Source organism: Triticum aestivum, chromosome 5B (genome assembly GCF_018294505.1).
Source record: "Triticum aestivum cultivar Chinese Spring chromosome 5B, IWGSC CS RefSeq v2.1, whole genome shotgun sequence".
NCBI lineage: Eukaryota > Viridiplantae > Streptophyta > Magnoliopsida > Poales > Poaceae > Triticum > Triticum aestivum.
Window position 1 is genome coordinate 464,294,026 of NC_057807.1, and position 19,539 is coordinate 464,313,564.

Consider the following 19,539-nt stretch of genomic DNA (forward strand, 5'->3'; position numbering starts at 1 on the left):
ATAGATCTAGAAAGAATTGGTCCAAGAAACTTGATGATGCATTATGGGCTTATAGAACTGCATATAAAAATCCTATGGGTATGTCTACATATAAAATGGTTTATGGAAAAGCATGTCACTTACCTCTCGAACTAGAACATAAGGCATATTGGGCCATTAAAGAGCTCAATTATGATTTCAAACTTGCTAGTGAGAAGAGATTATTTGACATTAGCTCACTTGATGAATGGAGAACCCAAGCCTACGAGAAGTCCAAACTGTTTAAAGAAAAGTTAAAAGATGGCATGACAAAAGGATACAAAAGCGTGAGTTTAATGTAGGTGATTATGTGTTGCTATTCAACTCTCATTTAAGATTTTTTGCAGGAAAACTTCTCTCTAAATGGGAAGGCCCTTACGTTATCGAGGAGGTCTATTGTTCCGGTGCCATAAAAATCAACAACATCGAAGGCACAAATCCGAAGGTGGTGAACGGTCAAAGAATCAAACATTATATCTCATGTAATCCTATAAATGTTGAAACTAATGGGATTGAAACCGTAACCCCGGAGGAATACATAAGGGACACTTTCCAGAACGTTTCAGACTCCAAAAAGGAATAGGTATGTGGTATGGTAAGTAAACCGACTCCAAAACAGTTCTAATAGCAATTTTTCTTCGTTTTGGAATATTTAAGAAAATAGGAAAATAATTAGTCCGTGAAGGACACGAGGCGTCCACGAGGGTGGAGGGCGCGCCCCCTGCCTCGTGGGCACCTCGTGTGCTCTCCGGACTCCGTTTTCTTGCACGATACATCTTTCGGTCAGTAAAAATTCATTATATAATATCCCGAAGGTTTTGACCACCATATCACGCAAATATCCTCTGGCTTTGTTTCGAGCTGTTTTTCTGACAGATCTAGATCACCATGACGTCTTCAAGCGCCCCCAAGGACAAGTTTTTCGAGAAGGTCATCAACCCCTACCTCATGGAGGTGCTGCATCACCCTCAAACCATTGAGATGCGAGAGGGGGTGCTGCACATCCACGATGTTGAGGGACCAAGGAGGACCGGGAGCGTGGAGACAAGACTCGAAGCAATGGAACAACAAGTTTTCAAGTGCCAAGGGATGGTGGAACACGGACTCAATGCCAACCAGATGATGAGCGCGGAGTTCACCAACAACCACAAGCTGGATGCCAAGAACATTGAGGAGACCATCTTCAAGCTTCATGAGAAAATCGAGCACCTCCAAGCCCAAATCTATGACCTGCAAAACCAAAAATGTGAGTATGAATATAGATTCAAGAGGATGAGTTTGGCTGCAGATTTGAGGATCCCGGAGACTCGATCATCTTTCTATGATGGTGAGTCTATGCCTTGGAAGACGGACAACAAGCCTACACCATCAACAACTCCATCATCACCACCTCCGAGGAAGTAATCACATGGGTATGGGCACTCCCCTTGGCAACTGCCAAGCTTGGGGGAGGAGCCCCGGTATTGTATCACCATCACACTCCTATCTTTACCATTTTACTTAGTTTGATCCTTTTAGTAATACCTCGATCTAGTAGAATCAAGTTTTGGTATAATTTAGTTTTGAGTTTTGCCTTATGATCCCTCTATGTAATCGAGTCCGTGAAGCTATATAATAAAGATTAGTGTTGAGTCAAGGGCTTTTCTATCTTGCTATGATCTTAAGGGAATAAAAAGAGTAAAAAGAAATAAAAGAGATCATATTGATCTTATGGAGAGTAATGACTTCACATATAAAGAGTATGATGATTAAAAGTTGTTGAGAGTTGGCAAACATAGTTTTGGTCATCGTTGCAATTAATAGGAAGTGATAAAGAAAGATAGGTTTTCACATATAAATATACTATCTTGGACATCTTTTATGATTGTGAGCACTCATTAAAGTATGACATGCTAAAGAGTTGATGTTGGACAAGGAAGACAACATAATGGGTTATGTTTTCTCATATCTGAATTAAAGTATATTGTCATGGATCATCCAACATGTTGAGCTTGCTTTTCCCCCTCATGCTAGCCAAAATCCTTGCACCAAGTAGAGATACTACTTGTGCTTCCAAATATCCTTAAACCCAGTTTTGCCATGAGAGTCCACCATATCTACCTATGGATTGAGTAAGATCCTTCAAGTAAGTTGTCATGTTGCATGCAATAAAAATTGCTTTCTAAATATGTATGACTTATTAGTGTGGAGAAAAAAGCTTTATACGATCTTGTGATATGGAAGCAATAAAAGCGATGGACTGCATAATAAAGGTCTGTATCGCAAGTGGCAATATAAAGTGACATTCTTTTGCATTAAGATTTCGCGCATCCAACCAAAAAGCACATGACCAACTCTGCTTCCCTCTGCGAAGGGCCCATCTTTTACTTCTTGTCTTACATTAAGAGTCATGGTGATCTTCACCATTCCTTTTTACATTTCATCCTTTGGCAAGCACCTCGTGTTGGAAAGATCCTAATATACCAATTGGATGTAAGTTAGCATGAACTATTATTGTTGACAGTACCCTTGAGGTAAAAGGTTGGGAGGCAATATTATAAGCCCCTATCTTTCTCTGTGTCTGATTAAAACTCCATACCCATAAGTATTGTGTGAGTGTTAGCAATTGTGAAAGACTAAATGATAGTTGAGTATGTGGACTTGCTGAAAAGCTCTTATATTGACTCTTTCCGATGTTATGATAAATTGCAATTGCTTCAATGACCAAGATCATAGTTTGTTGGTTCTCAATGAAGTTTCTGATTCATACTTGACATTGTGGATAGATTATTACTTGAGCATAAGAAATCATATGATAAAATATATTTATGCTGTTGTTATAAGAATGATCATGATGCCCTCATCTCTGTATTTTATTTTATCGACACCTCTATGTCAAAACATGTGGACATATTTTTCGATATCGGCTTCCGCTTGAGGACAAGCGAGGTCTAAGCTTGGGGGAGTTGATACGTTCATTTTGCATCATGCTTTTATATCGATATTTATTGCATTATGGACTGTTATTACACGTTATGTCACAATACTTATGCCTATTCTCTCTTATTTTAAAAATTTTACATGAAGAGGGAGAATGCTGGCAGCTGGGAGTCTGGGCTGGAAAAGGAGCAAATATTATAGACCTATTCTGCACAACTCCAAAAGTCCTGAAACTCCACGAAAGTCATTTTTGGATTTAATGAAAAATACTGAGTGGAAGAAATACCAGAGGGGGTCCACCCACCGTCCACGAGGGTGGGGGCGTGCCCTACCCCCCTGGGCGCGCCCCCTGCCTCGTGGGCCACCTGGCAGCCCTCCGGTGCCCATCTTCTTCTATATGAAGTATTTTACCCTAGAAAAAATCATAAGCAAGCTTTTGGGACGAAACTCCGTCGCCACGAGGCGAAACCTTGGCGGAACCAATCTAGGGCTCCGGTGGAGCTATTCTACCGGGGAAACATCCCTCCGGGAGGGGGAAATCATAACCATCGTCATCACCATCGATCCTCTCATCGGGAGGGGGACAATCTCCATCAACATATTCACCAGCACCATCTCCTCTCAAACCCTAGTACATCCCTTGTATCCAATCTTTGTCCCAAAACCTCAGATTGGTACCTGTGGGTTGCTAGTAGTGTTGATTACTCCTTGTAGTTGATGCTAGTTGGTTTATTCGGTGGAAGATCATTTGTTCAGATCCTTAATGCATATTAATACCCCTCTGATTATGAACATGAATATGATTTGTGAGTAGTTACGTTTGTTCCTGAGGACATGGGAGAAGTCTTGCTATAAGTAGTCATGTGAATTTGGTATTCGTTCAATATTTTGATCAGATGTATGTTGTCTCTCCTCTAGTGGTGTTATGTGAACGTCGACTACATGCCACTTCACCATTGTTTGGGCCTATAGGAAGGCATTGGGAAGTAATAAGTAGATGATGGGTTGCTAGAGTGACATAAGCTTAAACCCTAGTTTATGCGTTGCTTCGTAAGGGGCTGATTTGGATCCATATGTTTCATGCTATGGTTAGATTTACCTTAATACTTCTTTTGTAGTCGTGGATGCTTGCAATAGGGGTTAATCATAAGTGGGATGCTTGTCCAAGAAAGGGCAGTACCCAAGCACCGGTCCACCCACATATCAAATTATCAAAGTAACGAACGTGAATCATATGACCGTGATGGAAACTAGCTTGACGATAATTCTCATGTGTCCTCGGGAGCGCTTTTCTCTATATAAGAACTTGTCCAGGCTTGTTCTTTGCTACAAAAATGATTGGGACACCTTGCTGCACCTTATTTACTTTCATTGCTTGTTACCCGTTACGAATTACCTTATCACAAAACTATCTGTTACCGATAATTTCAGTGCTTGTAGAGAACACCTTACTGAAAACTGCTTGTCATTTCCTTCTGCTCCTCGTTGGGTTTGACACTCTTACTTATCGAAAGGACTATGATAGATCCCCTACACTTGTGGGTCATCAATCACTAAGTTGTTTTTTCGCGCATTTGGGCCAATATAGAGCAATATATTAAACGATAGGGGGCATTCGAATCAATATAAACATTCGCCATGCCATAGCTTGTGCATTTGTATATCTTGATAGCATGTTACTCTTTACTCACATGGAAACTGATTATGTTTAACTGATGGCCCATCGATTGGGTCAGTGCTACCTCTTGAGCACTGCGTTGGTTTTCCCTTGAAGAGGAAAGGGTGATGCAGCAAAGTAGCGTAAGTATTTCCCTCAGATTTTTAGAACCAAGGTATCAATCCAGTAAGAGGCTACACGCAAATCCCTCGTACCTACACAAACAAATAAGAACCTTGCAACCAACGTGATAAAGGGGTTGTCAATCCCTTCACGGCCACTTGCAAAAAGTGAGATCTGATAGAGATGATAACATAACATAAATATTTTTGGTATTTTTATGATATAGATTGAAAAGTAAAGATTGCAAAATAAAATAGATCGGAAACTTATATGATGGAAAATAGACCGGGGGGCCATAGGTTTCACTAGTGGCTTCTCTCAAGATAGCATGGTATTACGGTGGGTGAACAAATTACTGTCGAGCAATTGATAGAAAAGTGCATAGTTATGAGAATATCTAGGCATGATCATGTATATAGGCATCACGTCCGCGACAAGTAGACCGAAACGATTCTGCATCTACTACTATTACTCCACACATCGACCGCTATCCAGCATGCATCTAGAGTATTAAGTTCATAAGAACAGAGTAACGCATTAGGCAAGATGACATGATGTAGAGGGATAAACTCAAGCAATATGATATAAACCCCATCTTTTTATCCTCGATGGCAACAATACAATACGTGCCTTGCTGCCCCTGCTGTCACTAGGAAAGGACACCACAAGATTGAACCCAAAGCTAAGCACTTCTCCCATTGCAAGAAAGATCAATCTAGTAGGCCAAACCAAACTGATAATTCGAAGAGACTTGCAAAGATAACCAACCATACATAAAAGAATTCAGAGGAGATTCAAATATTGTTCATAGATAATCTTGATCATAAACCCACAATCATCGGATCTCGACAAACACACCGCCAAAAGAATTACATCGAATAGATCTCCAAGAAGATCAAGGAGAACTTCGTATTGAGATCCAAAGAAAGAGAAGAAGCCATCTAGCTAATAACTATGGACCCGAAGGTCTGTGGTAAACTACTCACACTTCATCGGAGAGGCTATGGTGTTGATGTAGAAGCCCTCCATGATCGATTCCCCCTCCGGCGGAGCGCCGCAAAAGGCCCCAAGATGGGATCTCACGGGTATAGAAGGTTGCGGCAGTGGAAATAGGGTTTCGTGGTGCTCCTGGATGTTTTCAGGGTACATTGGTATATATAGGCGAAGGAAGTCGGTCAGGGGAGCTACGAGGGGCCCACGAGGGTGGGGGGTGTGCCTAACCCCCTGGGCGCACCTCCCTGCCTCGTGGCTGCCTCGTTTCTTTCTTGATGTCCACTCCAAGTCTCCTGGATTGCGTTTGTTCCAAAAATAACTCTTCCGAAGGTTTCATTCTGTTTGGACTCCGTTTGATATTCCTTTTCTGCGAAACACTGAAATAGGCAAAAAAACAGCAATTTGGGCTGGGCCTTCGGTTAATAGGTTAGTCCCAAAAATAATATAAAAGTGTATAGTAAAGCCCATTAAACATCCGAAACATGTAATATAATAGCATGGAACAATCAAAAATTATAGATACGTTGGATACGTATCAAGCATCCCCAAGCTTAATTCCTGCTCGTCCTTGAGTAGGTAAATGATAAAAACAGAATTTTTGATGTGGAATGCTACCTAGCATATTTCTCAATGTAATTTTCTTTATTGTGGCATGAATGTTCAGATCCAAATGATTCAAGATAAAAGTTCATATTGACATAAAAATTGTAATACTTCAAGCATACTAACAAGTAATCATGTCTTATCAAAATAACACTAAAGAAAGCTTATCCCTACAAAATCATATAGTTAGGCCATGCTTCATTTTCATCACACAAAATGCTCCCATCATGCACAACCCCGGTTTCAGCCAAGCAATTGGTTCATACTTTTTAACGCGCTTCAGCTTTTTCAACCCTCACGCAATACATGAGCGTAAGCCATGGATATAGCACTATGGGTGGAGTAGAGTATGATGATAGGGATTATGTGAGACGACAAAAAAGGAGGAAGTCTCATATTGACGAGGCTAATCAACGGGCTATGGAGATGCCCATTGATACGTCTCCGTCCTATCTATAATTTTTTATTGTTCCATGCCAATATTTTTCAACTTTCATATACTTTTGACAACTTTTTATACTATTTTTGGGACTAACATATTGATCCAGTGCCCAGTGCCAGTTCCTGTTTGTTGCATGTTTTATGTTCCGCAAAAACCCAATATCAAACGGAATCCAAACGGGATAAAAACGGACGGAGAATTATTTTGGAATATTTGGATTTTCTGGAGGAAGAATCAACGCGAAATGGTGCCCGAGGTGGCCAGGAGATAGGGGGCGCGCCCTCCCCCTGGGCGCACCTGTCACTCTCCTGGGCCACCCGTAAGGTGGTTGACCTCTTCTTTTGCCACAAGAAAGCTAATTTTAAGAGAAAATTCTGGGCGAAAGATTCACCCCAAACGGAGTTACGGATCTCCGGATATAAAAGAAACGGTGAAGGGGCAGAATCTGGGAACGCAGAAACAGAGAGATAGATCCAATCTCGGAGGGGCTCCCGCCCCTCCCATGCCATGGGAGCCAAGGACCAAAGGGGAAACCCTTCTCCCATCTAGGGAGAAGGTCAAGGAAGAAGAAGAAGGGGGGATCTCTCCCCCTTGCTTCCGGTGGCGCCGGAGCGCTGTCGGGGGCCATCATATCATCACCACGATCTTCACCAACACCTCCGCCATCTTCACCAACATCTCCATCACCTTCCCCCATCTATATTCAGTGGTCCACTCTCCCGTAACCCATTGTACCCTCTACTTGAACATGGTGCTTTATGCTTCATATTATTATCCAATGATGTGTTGCCATCCTATGATGTCTGAGTAGATTTTCGTTGTCCCATCGCTGATTGATGAATTGTTATGATTGGTTTGAGTTGCATGTTTTATTATTGGTGCTGTCCTATGGTGCCCTCCATGTCGCAAGCGTGAGGGATTCCCGCTGTAGGGTTTGCAATATGTTTATGATTTGCTTATGGTGGGTGGCGTGAGTGAACAGAAGCACAAACCCGAGTAAGTAGGTTGTTTGCGTATGGGATAAAGGGGACTTGATGCTTTAATTCTATGGTTGGGTTTTACCTTAATGATCTTTAGTAGTTGCGGATGCTTGCTAGAGTTCCAATCATAAGTGCACATGATCCAAGTAGAGAAAGTATGTTAGCTTATGCCTCTCCCTCAAATAGAATTGCAATAGTGATTACCGGTCTAGTAACGTAGTCAATTGCTTAGGGACAATTCCACAACTCCTACCATCACTTTTCCACACTCGCTATATTTACTTTATTGCATCTTTATCTAAACAGCCCCTAGTTTATATTTACGTACTCTTTATTATCTTGCATACCTATCCTATCACACCTACAAAGTACTTCTAGTTTCATACTTGTTCTAGGTAAAGCAAACGTCAAGCGTGCGTAGAGTCGTATCAGTGGCCGATAGGACTTGAGAGAGTATTTGTTCTACCTTTAGCTCCTCGTTGGGTTCGACACTCTTACTTATCGAAAGAGGCTACAACTATCCCGTATACTTGCGGGTTATCAAGACCTTTTTCTGGCGCCGTTGCTGGGGAATCATAGCGTGGGGTGAATATTCTCATGTGTGTTTGTTTGCTTTATCACTAAGTAATTTTTATTTGCTGCTCTAAGTTGTTCTTTATCTTTAGTTATGGATATGGAACACGAAATACGAAAAAATTAGGTGTACTTGCTACTCATGGATATGGGGTAACTCCTAAAACCCTCGATTCTCATTATGTGAAAGATATTATGTACTACTTTGATAATCCTCAGAAAACCCCATTGAACTTTATAATGGGAGACACGTTGGATCAACGTGAATACTTTAGGGATTATCGCTTGACACAAAAAGGGAAACTATTATGGGATCAAATTAATATGTTGCGTTGGTATGCCCGGGATCTATGCTTGAGATATGATATTACTTGTTGCTCTAGGATGAAGGCTCCACACCTTCCCTTTTCATGCAAATTTAATGATAATGAAACCTTAGCTTCTTAAGCTAATGGTATATATGATTACTATGATGTGGAACAAATAGAAGAATTTGTTGCTTTTAAGGCTGCTTATGAAATTGAATCTTTGTTTGAAAAGTATGAAGCTTTTGATGATGATGTTTATAGGCCTGAAAAGCTTGCTATACTTAGATATTGCTATAAAAATTATGAATAAAATTACTATATTAACGTATTTATTGAGAAAGTCTCCGCTGTCCAAGAAGAGACTAATATTTTGCAGGAAGCTATGGAAGAAGAAATTGATGAAACTGTGAGCTCATTGGATGAAAAATATGATGAGGAGAGCGAAGAACAAAAGGAGGAAGAGCGGATTGATCACCCGTGCCCACCTTCTAATGAGAGTAACTCTTCAACTCATACATTGTTTAATTCCCCTTCGTGCTTACCGAAGGATGATTGCTATGATCCCGTTGATTCTCTTGAAATATCCCTTTTTGATGATGCTTGCTATGCTTGTGGCCATGATGCCAATATGAATTATGCTTATGGAGATGAACTTGCTATAGTTCCTTATATTAAACATGAAATTGTTGCTATTTCACCCACGCATGATAGTCCTATTATCTTTTTGAATTCTCCAAACTACACTATATCGGAGAAGTTTGTGCTTATTAAGGATTATATTGATGGGTTGCCTTTTATCGTTGCACATGACAATTTTGATAGATATAATATGCATGTGCTTGCTGCTCCTACTTGCAATTATTATGAGAGAGGAACTACATCTCCGCCTCTTTATGTTTCCAACACGATAGAATTGCAAGAAACTGCTTATACTATGCATTGGCCTTTACATGGTGTGCATGAATTGTTCTTTTATGACATGCCGATGCATATGAAGAGAGTTAGACTTCGTCATTGCTTGATATATGTTACTTTGTGCTCACTACTAAATTACAAATCATTATTAATTAAAATTGGCTTTGATATACCTTGGGATCCGGGTGGATCCATTGCTTGAGCAATATATGCATAGCTTAATGGCTTTAAAGAAAGTGTTGTCAGGGAGACAACCCGGGAGTTTTAGAGAGTCATTTATTTCTGTTGAGTGCTTTTATATAGTTTAAAAACAAAAAATAAAATAAAGAGAGGAACCTAAAACTTTTCAAAAAGGAAAGTGAAAGTGAGAAAGACAAGCATTGTTGAAGTGGGAGCTAGCCTTGAACTTTGTTCATGCTCACGAAAACTTTGTGAATCTTGATTACAGAAACTTTTCAACAAAAATAATAACCCCCTTGTATAATTCCATTGTATTATAAAAATAATGTGCCAAGGTTTGCCTTTAGGATGTTTACAATGCTTGTTGGTTTGTACGGTGCTGGACAGAAACTTTGGCTGTAGTGCGCGATTTTACATTTTTAACTAGAACGTCAATTGGTTATGATTCTTTTTGCACTGTCTTTCCGTACAACTTGTTTATTTTTTCTAATTTTGGTAGAACTTTTGGGGTACCAGCATTATGGTGAATGTTCAGATTGCTACAGACTGTTCTGTTTTTGACAGATTCTGTTTTTGATGCATAGTTTGCTTGTTTTGATGAATCTATCAATTTATATCAGTGGATTAAGCCATGGAAAAGTTATATAAAGTATAAACAATGCAAAAACAAAATATGAATCGGTTTGCTATAGTACTTAGAGTGGTGATTTGCTTTATTATACTAACGGATCTTACCGGGTTTTCTGTTGAAGGTTTGTGTGGATGAAGTGTCTAATCGAGGATGTCTCGATATGAGGAAAAGGAAGAGAGGCAAGATCTCAAGCTTGGGGATGCCCGAGGCAACCCAAGTAAATATTCAAGGAGACTCAAGCGTCTAAGCTTGGGGATGCCCCGGAAGGCATCCCCTCTTTCTTCAACAAGTATCGGTATGTTTTCGGATTTGTTTCGTTCATGCATTATGTGCAAGTCTTGGAGCGTCTTTTGCATTTAGTTTTCATTTTTCTTTTATGAACCATGCTGGTATGAGATAGTCCTTGTTTGATTTATAGAATGCTCATTGCACTTCACTTATATCTTTTGAGTATGGCTTTATAGAATGCTTCATGTGCTTCACTTATATCATTTGAAGTTTGGATTGCCTATTTCTCTTCACATATAAAACCGCCATTTGTAGAATGCTCTTTTGCTTCACTTATATTTGTTAGAGTGTGGGCATATATTTTGTACAAATAATTAAACTCTCTTGCTTCACTTATATCTATTTAGAGAGATGACAGGAATTGGTCATTCACATGGTTAGTCATAAAATCCTACATAAACTTGTAGATCGCTGAATATGATATGTTTGATTCCTTGCAATAGTTTTGCGATACAAAGATGGTGATATTAGAGTCATGCTAGTGGGAGGTTTTGGATTGTATAGACACTTGTGTTGAGGTTTGCAAGTCTCGTAGCATGCATGTATGGTAACTGTTGTGTGACAAATTTGAAGCATGGGGTGTTTCTTTGATTGTCTTCCTTATGAGTGGCGGTCGGGGACGAGCGATGGTCTTTTCCTACCAATCTATCCCCCTAGGGGCATGCATAGTAGTACTTTGCTTCAAGGGCTAATAAACTTTTGCAATAAGTATATGAGTTCTTTATGATTAATGTGAGTCCATGGATTTTACGCACTTTTACCTTTCCATCATTGCTAGCCTCTTTGGTACCGTGCATTGCCCTTTCTCACCTTGAGAGTTGGTGCAAACTTCGCCGGTGCATCCAAATCCCGTGATATGATACGCTCTATCACACATAAGCCTCATTATATCTTCCTCAAAACAGCCAGCATACCTACCTATCATGGCATTTCCATAGCCATTCCGAGATATATCGCCATGCAACTTCCATCATCATCATATACATGACTTGAGCATTTATTGTCATATTGCTTTGCATGATCGTAAGATAGCTAGCATGATGTTTTCATGGCTTGTCCGTTTTTTGATGTCATTTCTACACTAGATCATTGCACATCCCGGTACACCGCCGGAAGCATTCATATAGAGTCATATCTTTGTTCCAATATCGAGTTGTAATATTGGGTTGTAAGTAAATAAAAGTGTGATGATCATCATTATAGAGCATTGCCCCATAAAAAAGAAAAAGAAAGAAAAAAAGAAAAGGCCAAAGAAGCCTAAATAAAAAAAAGGGGGCAAAGAACCCACCAAAAAAAGAAAACGGGCAATATTACTATCCTTTTACCACACTTGTGCTTCAGATTAGCACCATGTTCTTCATATAGAGGGTGTCCTATGTTATCACTTTCATATACTAGTGGGAATTTTCATTATAGAACTTGGCTTGTATATTCCAATGATGGGCTTCCTCAAATGCCCTAGGTCTTCATGAGCAAGCAAGTTGGATGCACACCCACTTAGTTTTCAGTTTGAGCTTCCATACACTTATAGCTCTTAGTGCATTCGTTGCATGGCAATCCCTACTCCTCGCATTGACATCAATTGATGGGCATCTCCATAGCCCGTTGATTAGCCGCGTCGATGTGAGACTTTCTCCCTTTTTGTCTTCTCCACATAAACCCCCATCATCATATTCTATTCCACATATAGTGCTATATCCATGGCTTGCGCTCATGTAATGCGTGAGGGTTGAAAAAGCTGAAGCACGTTAAAAAGTATGAACCAATTGCTCGGCTTGTCATCGGGGTTGTGCATTATGGGAGCATTTTGTGTGACAAAAATGAAGCATGACCAAACTATATGATTTTGTAGGGATAAGCTTGCTTTGGCCTTGTTGTTTTGAAAAGACATGATTACTTTATTAGTATGCTCGAAGTATTATTGTTTTTTATGTCAAATGATAGACTCTTGCTTTGAATCACTCGTGTCTCAATATTCATGCCATGATTAGACATATGATCAAGATTATGCTAGGTAGCATTCCATATCAAAAATTATCTTTTTTATTATTTACCTACTCCAGGACGAGCAGGAATTAAGCTTGGGGATGCTGATACATCTCTGTCGTATCTATAATTTTTGATTGTTCCATGCCAATATTCTTCAACTTTCATATACTTTTGGCAACTTTTTATACTATTTTTGGGACTAACATATTGATCCAATGCCCAGTGCCAGTTCCTGTTTGTTGCATGTTTTATGTTTCGCAGAAACCCAATATCAAACGGAATCCAAACGGGATAAAAATGAACGGAGAGTTATTTTGGAGTATTTGGGATTTTCCAGAGGAAGAATCAATGCGAAACGGTGCCCGAGGTGGCCAGGAGATAGGGGGCGCGCCCTCCCCCTGGGTGCGCCTGGCACTCTCCTGGGCCACCCGTAAGGCGGTTGACGCTCTTCTTTTGCTGCAAGAAACCTAATTTTACAATAAAAATCTGGGCGAAAGATTCACCCCAATCGGAGTTACGAATCTCTGGATATAAAAGAAACGGTGAAGGGGCAGAATCTGGGAACGCATAAACAGAGAGATAGATCCAATCTCGGAGGGGCTCTCGCCCCTCCCATGCCATGGGAGCCAAGGACCAGAGGGGAAACCCTTCTCCCATCTAGGGAGAAGGTCAAGGAAGAAGAATAAGAAGGGGGGCTCTCTCCCCCTTGCTTCCGGTGGTGCCGGAGCGCTACCGGGGGCCATCATCATCACCGCGATCTTCACCAACACCTCCGCCATCTTCACCAACATCTCCATCACCTTCCCCCATCTATATTCGGCTGTCCACTCTCCCGCAACCCGATGTACCTCTACTTGAACATGGTGCTTTATGCTTCATATTATTATCCAATGATGTGTTGCCATCCTATGATGTCTGAGTAGATTTTCGTTATCCTATCGATGATTGATGAATTGCTATGATTGGTTTGAGGCATGTTTTATTATTGGTGCTGTCCTATGGTGCCCTCCGTGTCGCGCAAGCGTGAGGGATTCCCGTTGTAGGGTTTGCAATATGTTTATGATTTGCTTGTGGTGGGTGGCATGAGTGAACAGAAGCACAGACCCGAGTAAGTAGGTTGTTTGCGTATGGGATAAAGGGGACTTGATGCTTTAATGCTATGGTTGGGTTTTACCTTAATGATCTTTAGTAGTTGTGGATGCTTGCTAGAGTTCCAACCATAAGTGCATATGATCTAAGTATAGAAAGTATGTTAGCTTATGCCTCTCCCTCGAATAGAATTGCAATAGTGATTACCAGTCTAGTAACATAGTCAATTGCTTAGGGACAATTCCACAACTCCTACCACCACTTTTCCACACTCGCTATATTTACTTTATTGCATCTTTATCTAAACAACCCCTAGTTTATATTTACATACTCTTTATTATCTTGCCAACCTATCCTATCATACCTACAAAGTGCTTCTAGTTTCATACATGTTCTAGGTAAAGCGAATGTCAAGCATGTGTAGAGTCGTATCAGTGGCCGATAGGACTTGAGAGAGTATTTGTTCTACCTTTAGCTCCTCGTTAGGTTCGACACTCTTACTTATCGAAAGAGGCTACAACTATCTCGTATACTTGCGGGTTATCACCCATCAATTGATGTCAACATGAGGAGTAGGGATTTCCATGCAACAGATGCACTAGAGCTATAAACGTATGAAAGATCATCAAAACAAACTAAGTGGGTGTGCATCCAACTTGCTTGCTCATGAAGACCTAGGGCATTTTGAGGAAGCCCATCATTGGAATATACAAGCCAAGTTCTATAATGAAAAATTCCCACTAGTATATGAAAGTGACAACATAGGAGACTCTCTATCATGAAGATCATGGTGCTACTTTGAATCACAAGTGTGAAAAAAGGATAGTAACATTGTCCCTTCTCTCTTTTCTCTCTCTTTTTTCTTTTTTTCTTTTCTCTTTTTTTATTTTTACTTTGGTGGGCTTCTTTGGCCTCTTTTTTTATTTGGGCTTCTTTGGCCTCTTTTATTTTTCATAAAGTCCAGAGTCTCATCCCGACTTTTGGGGGAATCATAGTCTCCATCATTCTTTCCTCACTTGGGACAATGCTCTAATAATGAAGATCATCACACTTTTATTTATTTACAACTCAAGAATTACAACTCAATACTTAGGACAAAATATGACTCTATGTGAATGCCTCCGGCGGTGTACCGAGATATGCAATGAATCAAGAGCGACATGTATGAAAGAATCATAAAGGTGACTTTGCCACAAATACGATGTCAACTACATGATCATGCAAAAGCAATATGACAATGATGGAACGTGTCATAATAAACGGAACGGTGGAAAGTTGCATGGCAATATATCTCAGAATGGCTATGGAAATGCCATAATAGGTAGGTATGGTGGCTATTTTGAGGAAGATATAAGGAGGTTTATGTGTGATAGAGCGTATCGTATCATGGAGTTTGGATGCACCGGCGAAGTTTGCACCAACTCTCAAGGTGAGAAAGGGCAATGCATGGTACCGTAGAGGCTAGCAATGATGGAAGGGTAAGAGTGCGTATAATCCATGGACTCACATTAGTCATAAAGAACTCATATACTTATTGCAAAAGTTTATTATCCCTCCAAGCAAAATACTACTACGCATGCTCCTATGGAAGGGTTGGTAGGAGTTAACCATCGCGCGATCCCGACCTCCACTCATAAGGAAGGCAATCAAAGAACACCCCATGCTTCAAATTTGTCACACAACATTCACCATACGTGCATGCTATGGGACTTGCCAACTTTAACACAAGTATTTCTAAATTTCATAATTACCCAACTAGCATGACCCTAACATTACCACATTTATATCTCAAAACAATTATCAAGTATCAATTTTATCATAGTGTTTAATGCACTCTTTATGATAGTTTTTATTATACCTCTCTTGGATGCTCATCATATTAGGACCAATTTTATAACCAAAGAAAATACCATGCTGTTCTAAAAGACTCTCAAAATAATATAAGTGAAGCATGAGAGATCAATAATTTCTACAAAATAAAACCACTGCCGTGCTCTAAAAAGATATAAGTGAAGCACTAAAGCAAAATTATCTAGCTCAAAAGATATAAGTGAAGTACATAGAGTATTCTAATAAATTCAGATTCATGTGTGTCTCTCCAAAAGGTGTGTACAGCAAGGATGATTGTGGTAAACTAAAAAGCAAAGACTCATATCATACAAGACGCTCCAAGCAAAACACATATCATGTGGTAAATAAAAATATAGCCTCAAGTGAAGTTACCAATAGACAAAGACGAAAGAGGGGATGCCTTCCGGGGCATCCCCAAGTTTAGGCTTTTGGTTGTCCTTGAATTTTACCTTGGGGTGCCTTGGGCATCCCCAAGCTTAGGCTCTTGCCACTCCTTATTCCATAATCCATCAAATCTTTACCCAAAACTTGAAAACTTCACAACACAAAACTCAACAGAAAACTCGTAAGCTCCGTTAGTGCAAGAAAGCAAACCACCACTTTAAGGTACTGTAATGAACTCATTCTTTATTTATATTGGTGTTAAACCTACTGTATTCCAACTTCTCTATGGTTCATATCCCCCGATACTAGCCATAGATTCATCAAAATAAGCAAACAACACACGAAAAACAGAATCTGTCAAAACAGAACAGTCTGTAGTAATCTGTAATTTTTGAATACTTATGGAACCATAAAACTTCTACCAAAATAGTAAGTCATAGACATTTTTTCTATTAATCTTCTTCAAAAAGAATCAACTAAAAGCACGTTTCTGTGATTTATTAAAATTATTCTCGTGCGCGCAAAAGTTTTTGTTTTTTAGCAAGATCAAATTAACTTTCACCGTAGGTTATCCTATAGGTTCTACTTGGCACAAACACTAATTAAAACATAAAACCACATCTAAATAGAATCTAGATGAATTATTTATTACTAAACATGAGCAAAAAGTAAAGAACAAAAATAAAATTGGGTTGCCTCCCAACAAGCGCTATCGTTTAACGCCCCTAGCTAGGCATAAAAGCGAGAATAGATCTAAGTATTGCCATCTTTCGTGTTCAATTCATAGGCGGATCTTATAATAGATTCATAAGGTAATTTAATCTTCTACCTAGGAAAGTGTTCCATGCCTTTCCTTAATGGAAAATTGGAATCTAATTCCTTCTTTCATATCAATAATTGCACCAATCGTTCTAAGGAAAGGTCTACCAAGAATAATAGGACATGAAAGATTGCAATCTATATCAATAACAATAAAATCTATGGGCACATAATTCCTATTTGCAACAATAAGAACATCATTAATCCTTCCCATAGGTTTCTTAATGGTGGAATCCACAAGGTGCAAGTTTAAAGAACAATAATCAAATTCACGGAAACCTAACACATCACATAAAGTTTTTGGAATCGTGGAAACACTAGCACCCAAATCACACAAAGCATGGCATTCATGATCTTTAATTTTAATTTTAATAGTAGGTTCCCACTCATCATAAAGTTTTCTAGGGATAGAAACTTCTAATTTTTCTTAATAAGATTGCATTAAAGCATCAACAATATGTTTGGTAAAAGCTTTATTTTGACTATAAGCATGAGGAGAATTTAACACGGATTACAATAAGGAAATACAATCTATTAAAGAACAATTATCATAATTAAATTCCTTGAAATCCAAAATAGTGGGTTCATTGCTATGTAAAGTTTTGACCTCTTCAATCCCACTTTTACCAATTTTTGCATCAAAATCTAAAAACTCTGAATCATTGGGATGCCTTTTAACTAAAGTTGACTCATCTCCAGTCCCATCATTATCAAGATTCATATTGCAAAATAAAAATTTAATAGGGGACACATCAATCACTTTTAGACCTTCATCCCTATTATCATGAAAACTAGAAGAACACGCTTTTACAAAGAAATCTTTCTTAGCACGCATCCTAGCGGTTCTTTCTTTGCACTCATCAATGGAAATTCTCATGGCTTTGAGAGACTCATTGATATCATGCTTAGGTGGAATAGATCTACGTTTCAAAGGATCAACATCAAGAGAAATTCTATCCACGTTCCTAGTCAACTCATCAATCTTAGGCAATTTTTCTTCAAGCAAACATTGAAATTCTTTTGAGAAATCATAAAATCCTTAACACTAATCTCAAAATCAGAGGGCATCTTATTAAAATTTCCATAAGAGTTGTTGTAGGAAATTATTAGAGGAATTACTAGGAAACAGCCTAGGATTAAAGTTTCCTCTATACGCGTTGTTACCAAAATTATTCCTACCAACAAAATTCACATCCATAGATTCATTATTATTCTCAATCAAAGTAGACAAAGGCATATCATTAGAATCAATAGGGGCACTGTTATTAGCAAACAATTTCATAAGTTCATCCATCTTTCCACTCAAAACATTAATCTCTTCTATCGCATGAACCGTTTTACTAGTAGATCTTTCGGTGTGCCATGAGCATAATTAACCATAATATTATATAGGAGTTTAGTAGCTTCTCCTAAAGTGATTCCCATAAAGATGCCTCCCGCGGCCGAATCTAAAAGATTTCTAGAAGCAAAATTCAATCCGGCATAAAAAAATTGTATAATCATCCATAAATTTAATCCATGTGTAGGGCAATTGCGAATCATTAATTTCATCCGCTCCCAAGATTGTGCAACATGCTCATGATCAAGTTGCTTAAAATTCATGATATCGTTTCTAAGAGAGATGATCTTAGCGGGAGGAAAATACTTAGAGATAAAAGCATCTTTGCACTTATTCCATGAATCAATACTATTTTTAGGCAAAGACGAAAACCAAGTTTTAGCATGATCTCTAAGCAAAAACGGAAATAGCTTCAATTTAACAATATCATTATCCACGTATTTCTTCTTTTGCATATCACACAAATCAACAAAGTTGTTTAGATGGGTAGCGGCATCTTCACTAGGAAGGCCAGAGAATTGATCTTTTATGACAAGATTCACCAAAGCAGCATTAATTTCACAAGATTCAACATCGGTAAGAGGAGCAATCGGAGTGCTAAGAAAATCATTATTGTTGGTATTGGAAAAGTCACACAATTTAGTATTATCTTGAGCCATCATGACAAACAATCCAACACACAAGCACACAAGAGGCAAGCGGACAAGAGGCGAACGGGAAAGAGAAGGCGAATAAAACGGCAAGGGTGAAGTGGGGGAGAGAAAAACAAGAGGCAAATGGTAAATAATATAATTCGAGGGACAGAGTTTGTGATAGGTACTTGGTATGTCTTGACTTGTGCATAGACCTCCCCGGCAACGGTGCCAGAAATCCTTCTTGCTACCTCTCGAGCACTGCGTTGGTTTTCCCTTGAAGAGGAAAGGGTGATGCAACAAAGTAGCGTAAGTATTTCCCTCGGTTTTTGAGAACCAAGGTATCAATCCAGTAGGAGGCTACACGATAATCCCTCGTACCTACACAAACAAATAAGAATCTTGCAACCAACGCGATAAAGGGGTTGTCAATCCCTTCACGGCCACTTGCAAAAAGTGAGATCTGATAGAGATAATAAGATAAGATAAATACTTTTGGTATTTTTATGATATAGATTGAAAAGTAAAGATTGCAAAATAAAATAGATCAAAAACTTATATGATGGAAAATAGACCCGGGGGCCATAGGTTTCACTAGTGGCTTCTCTCAAGATAGCATAAGTATTACAGTGGGTCAACAAATTACTGTCGAGCAATTGATAGAAAAGTGCATAGTTATGAGAATATCTAGGCATGATCATGTATATAGGCATCACGTCCACGACAAGTAGACCGAAACGATTCTGCATCTACTACTATTACTCCACATATCGACCGCAATCCAGCATGCATCTAGAGTATTAAGT